We start from the raw sequence: 6112 nt of genomic DNA on the forward strand, positions 1-6112 counted from the left end.
CATTACTTTATTAGCGTGTGAGATGAGTGCAATTGTGTGGTAGTTTGAGCATTGTTTGGCATTGCCTTTTTTTGGGGATTGGAATGAAAACTGACTTTTCCAGTCCTGTGGCCACTGCTGAGTTTTCCTTAGCATGCTTTCATTATCCATAATTGTACTTTCCAATTTTATGATTGCTCGATTTTTTAAAATACAAAAGTAGTAAGTTTTTATAGTCAGTACTAATTAAATTTATTTTCATTTATTAAAAAAATATTGAATGTTTCACAAATTTGCGTGTCATCTTTGTGCAGAAGCCATGATAATCTACTCTGTATGTTCCAATATAGTATATGTGCTGCTGAAGCAAGTGCTTCATTTATTTTTTTATTGAAGTATAGGCTTCTCAGGTAGTGCAGTGGTAAAGAATCTGCTTGCCAAAGCAGGAGACGTAAGAGACAAGGCTTTGATCCCTGGGTCGGGAAGATCTCCTGGAGAAGGAGATGGCAACTCACTCCAGTATTCTTGCCTGGAAAATTCCATGTACAGAGGAGTCTGGTAGGCTTCAGTCCATGGGGTCGTAAAGAGTTGGACACAGCTGAGTACGCATGCGCACACATAATTGATTTACAATGTTGAGTTAGTTTCAGGTGTAAAGCAAAATGATTCATATATATACATATATATATATTTCAGATTATTTTCCATTTGTTACTACAAAATATTGAATATTGTTCCCTGTGTAATAGAGTAAATCTTTGTTGATTATCTATTTTATATACAGTAGTGTGAGTCTGTTCATACCCTTAATTTATCCCTCCCTTTCCCTTTTTCCTCTTTGGCAACTGTAAGTTTAAGGTTTTTGTTTTTGTTTTGTATAATACTGGGACATTGTGATTTAATTATTGAAATGGAACTTCAAAGTCTCACTCAGAAAGAATGTATCACAGATTAAAAGGTTGGGGACAAGTTATTTCAGTATTCAGTAAAAATTCTATTCAATAAAAAATCATAGCCAAGAGAAAAACTAGATATTTTTAAAAGACTCACATGTTATCTGGATGTTAAAATTTCCAGATACTGAAAGAGCTATGAATAATATATTCAAGAAAATATGATAAAATTAAATCTAAAAAAGAAATGCACAGAAATAGAGAGGATTCAACAATGAATAGAGTTCAACAAATAGATTAAAGTAGATTAGACTCAATAAATAAGAGTAACAGTGAGATTCATGTTGGATCAGAATACATACAGACTAAAAGATGTATTAAGAAGCAAAATAAGAAAATGATGTAAGAGACCCATGAGTCACAAAGTAAAACGTCTAAGCAACATGGTTGGATTCCCAGAAAGCAACCAAGCCAAAGAATCACAAGTTCAGAAAACTAATACTTTATATGTGTGCCAAAAGCAAATTTATTGAAACTTTTCCCTGAAAGGAGACGTTATGTTTATTTTTATATTGCAAATTAAGGGTATACTGGAGCTTCCTCAAAAAAAAAAAAAAAAAAAAAGAACCCCAAACTAGAACCACCATATGATCAATAATTTCACTCCTGGGCATACACCAGAAGAAAATGAAAATATTCATTTGAACAGATACATGCACCCAATGCTCACAGCAGCACCACCCACAATAACCAAGATATGAAAGCAACCTAAGTGTTTACCAACAGGTGAATGGATAAAGAAGACGTGACATACAGATAGATAGATATATACATACACACAGTGGAATACCACCCAGTCACTCAAAAAGAACAAAATTTTGCCATTTGCAGCAACATGGATGGACCCAGAGGGTATCATGGCTAGTGAAAAGGTCAGACAAAGGCAAACACTCTATACTATCACTTATATGTGGAATCAAAAAAATTTATCCCTCTCTGTCCCCCTTTCCCCTTTGGCAACCATAGTTTAAGTGTTTTTTTTTAAATTTTTTTTAAGTAACTTATTTACTTATTTTTGTTGATCCTAGGTGGCGCAGTGGTAAAGAATCACCTGTTAATGCAGGAGATGAAAGAGATTCGAGTTCCATTCCTGGGTTGGGAAGATCCCTTGGAGTAGGAAATGGCAACCCACTCCAGTATTCCTGCCTAGAGAATCCCATGGACAGGGAAGCCTGATGGGCTACAGTCCATGGGGTTGTAAAGAGTTGGACATGATGGCATGATTGAGCACGATATTTATTTTCGTTTCACTGGGTCTTGGTTGCTGCGCATGGCATGGCTTCAGTAAGTTCTTGAGTTTCATCACTCTCCCTCGCGGTGCACAGGCTTCTCATCGTGGTGGCTTCTTGTTGTGGAGCACAGGCTCTAGGCACGTGGGCTTCAGTAGTTGAGGCACAAGGGCTCATTACTTGCCAATTCAGTAGTTGTAGGGTCATGAACTCAAGAACACAGACTCAGCAGTTGTGGTGCACAGGCTTTAGTTGCCTGAGACATGCTGAATCTTCCCAGACCAGGGATCAAACCAGTTTCCCTTGCACTGCAAGGCGGATTCCTAATCACTGGACCACAAGGGAAGACCCATCCTTCTATTTTTTAAAGACATCTTCTCAATTCTAAAAGATAATGGATTCATAAAGACCCAGCCATTCTCCAAACACATTCTAGTTCTGTTAAGAAAACCTAGGTAATTAGAAAGTTTATGAAATCTTAATTAGTTAAATAGTGATACTTGCAGAGATGAGGAGGGCAGTTTTGTTCACCTAGCCAGCTGACGACTTGCTTTTCTTCACAGTCAATGAGCTGTGCTTATTATTTTCTGTGCCGAGGCTTGAAGCTCCAGATGCAGAGCAGCAGATACAACATGAGTTTTCATTTACCTTTTAGGAAGTGAGTTTCACCCCAATTTAGTTCAGATCAGTGGATGCGGTTTCAGCCCTTCACTTTCCATGGCATACATTCAGAAAGCAAATTCTAGTCACCAATGTTTATTTTTGGATTTAGAGTCCAGCAGAGCTTGTGGCATTTCTCTTCTGCTTCTTATCCATGGAGATTTATGTTTGAGTCTGATAGGCATTTTTTGATTTTCTCTCTTAATGTTTATACATATTACTGATTATTTTTGGTGCTGGGTGAGTACATGAAAACCTGAACTTCCAATGTCATCTTGACTGTGAATCTCTCAATACTCTTTCAAAGCCTAATTTATCTTCACTCTACACTAGAAAAAGATGAGAAAAACAGCACATTAGGTTCTCTCTCCTTATACTATACTTCTTGCTGATATGATAAGTTGTTCTGTGCAACCTTTGTGTGGAAAGGAAATTAGACACTGGGTTGCATAATCTCATACATTTCATAGCTTCTCATAGGTAAAAGCTTTATTTTATGGTATAAAGATCACTCATTTGTGTGGTTCTAGAAGTTCCAAAAACTGTCAGGTACATCCATAAAAAATTATACTCTAAATTTAAAAGAATGGATTGTCTAGTTCTTTGAGTAATCTGCCATAACTCTGCACAGTACTGTTAGACTACATGATGCTTCCCTCCTAGTTTTTATTCATTGCATATATGGTACAACCCTTCAATTGTGCTATATTTTTGTTTTAATTTTTTCTTATACTTTTAATAGTTTTCATCATTCGTAAGTGGCTTAGCCCTTAGGCCTAAAAATAAGAAGCCCTTTATATTAACTGACATTTTCCATTAATGAGAAAACACTGTCACTTTAACTCTTTATTTCCTGTTTGTAAAACCAGGCATATGAATTTTTTATTGCTGCTATAACAAATTACTGCAAGCACATTGGCTTATAACAACACAGAGTTATTTTCTTACTGTTCTCAAGGTATGAAGTCTGAAATGGGCCTCACTGGGTTAAAATCAAGGTGATAGGCAGGATTGCATTCCTTCTGGAGGTTCCAGAAGAGAATCCATTTCCTTGCCTTTTCCTTCTTCTAGAAGCACTCATAAGCACTCTTGTGATTACACTAGGCCCGCCTGGGTAATGCAGGATAACCTCCACACCACAAATTCATCAGATTAGCAATGTCAATTCTATCTGCAACCTTAATCCTTAATTCCCTTTTCATCACTTCCACTAGCTTTGTTCGTAGTGATGCTTTCTAAGGCCCACTTGACTTCACATTCCAGAGTGTCTGACTCTAGGTGAGTAATCACACCATCATGATTATCTTGGTCGTGAAGATCTTTTTTGTACAGTTCTTCTGTGTATTCTAGTGGAGGTGATGGAGTTCCAGTTGAGCTATTTCAAATCCTGAAAGATGATGCTGTGAAAATTCTGCACTCAATATGCCAGCGAATCTGGAAAACTCAGCAGTGGCCACAGGACTGGAAAAGGTCAGTTTTCATTCCAATTCCAAAGAAAGGCAATGCCAAAGAACGCTCAAACTACCACACAATTGCACTCATCTCACATGCTAGTAAAGTAATGCTCAAAATTCTCCAAGCCAGACTTCAGCAATACATGAACCATGAACTCCCTGATGTTCAAGCTGGTTTTAGAAAAGGCAGAGGAACCAGAGATCAAATTGCCAACATCCGCTGGATCATGGAAAAAGCAAGAGAGTTTCAGAAAAACATCTATTTCAGCTTTATTGACTATGCCAAAGCCTTTGACTGTGTGGATCACAATAAACTGTGGAAAATTCTGAAAGAGATGGGAATACCAGACCACCTGACCTGCCTCTTGAGAAATCTGTATGCAGGTCAGGAAGCAACAGTTAGAACTGGACATGGAACAACAGATTGGTTCCAAATAGGAAAAGGAGTACGTCAAGGCTGCATATTGTCACCTTGCTTATTTAACTTCTATGCAGAGTCCATCATGAGAAACGCTGGACTGGAAGAAACACAAGCAAGCTGGAGTCAAGATTGCAGGGAGAAATATCAATAACCTCAGATATACAGATGACACCACCCTTATGGCAGAAAGTAAAGAGGAGCTAAAAAGCCTCTTGATGAAAGTGAAAGAGGAGAGTGTAAAAGTTGGCTTAAAGCTCAACATTCAGAAAGCTAAGATCATTGCATCTGGTCCCATCACTTCATGGCAAATAGATGGGGAAACAGTGGAAACAGTGGCAGACTTTATATTTTGGGGGCTCCAAAATCACTGCAGATGGTGACTGCAGCCATGAAATTAAAAGAGGCTTACTCCTTGGAAGAACAGTTATGACCAACCTAGATAGCATATTCAAAAGCAGGGACATTACTTTGCCGACTAAGGTCCGTCTAGTCAAGGCTATGGTTTTTCCTGTGGTCATGTATGGATGTGAGAGTTGGACTGTGAAGAAGGCTGAACACCGAAGAATTGATGCTCTTGAACTGTGGTGTTGGAGAAGACTCTTGAGAGTCCCTTGGACTGCAAGGAGATCCAACCAGTCCATTCTGAAGGAGATCAGCCCTGGGATTTCTTTGGAAGGAATGATGTTAAAGCTGAAACTCCAGTACTTTGGCCACCTCATGCAAATAGTTGACTCATTGGAAAAGACTCTGATGCTGGGAGGGATTGGGGGCAGAAGGAGAAGGGGACGACAGGATGAGATGGCTGGATGGCATCACGGACTCGATGGATGTGAGTCTGCGTGAACTCCAGGAAATGGTGATGGACAGGGAGGCCTGGCATGCTGTGATTCATGGGGTTGCAAAGAGTCGGACACAACTGAGCGACTGAACTGAACTGAACTCTGTGTATTCTGCCACCTCTTCTTAATATCTTCTGCTTCTGTTAGGTCCATACTATTTCTGTCCTTTATCGAGTCCATCTTTGCATGAAATGTTCCCTTGGTATCTCTGTTTTCTTGAAGTGATCTCTAGTCTTTCCCATTCTATTGTTTTGCTCTATTTCTTTGCACTGATCACTGAGGAAGGCTTCCTTGTCTCTCCTTGCTATTCTTTGGAACTCTGGATTCAAATGGGTATATCTTTCCTTTTCTCCTTTGCCTTTCACTTCTTTTCATGGCTATTTGTAAGGCCTCCTCAGACAGCCATTTTGCTTTTTTGCATTTCTTTTTTTTGGGGATGGTTTTGATCCCTGTCTCCTGTACAACGTCATGACCCTCTGTCTATAGTTTTCAGGCACTCTGTCTATCAGATCTAAACCCTTGAATCTATTTTTCACTTCCACTGTATAATCGTAAGGGATTTTATTTAGGTCATACC

The 6112-nt window shown here is 38.8% G+C and overlaps 1 pseudogene; it reads right to left on the reverse strand.

The window, feature by feature from the left end:
• Positions 1-248: 248 nt before the first annotated feature.
• Positions 249-349, reverse strand: LOC138082510 (U6 spliceosomal RNA; annotated as a pseudogene).
• Between the last annotated feature and the right edge of the window lie 5763 nt (positions 350-6112).

This window comes from Capricornis sumatraensis, chromosome 7, assembly GCF_032405125.1.
Source record: "Capricornis sumatraensis isolate serow.1 chromosome 7, serow.2, whole genome shotgun sequence".
In the NCBI taxonomy this organism is placed as follows: domain Eukaryota; kingdom Metazoa; phylum Chordata; class Mammalia; order Artiodactyla; family Bovidae; genus Capricornis; species Capricornis sumatraensis.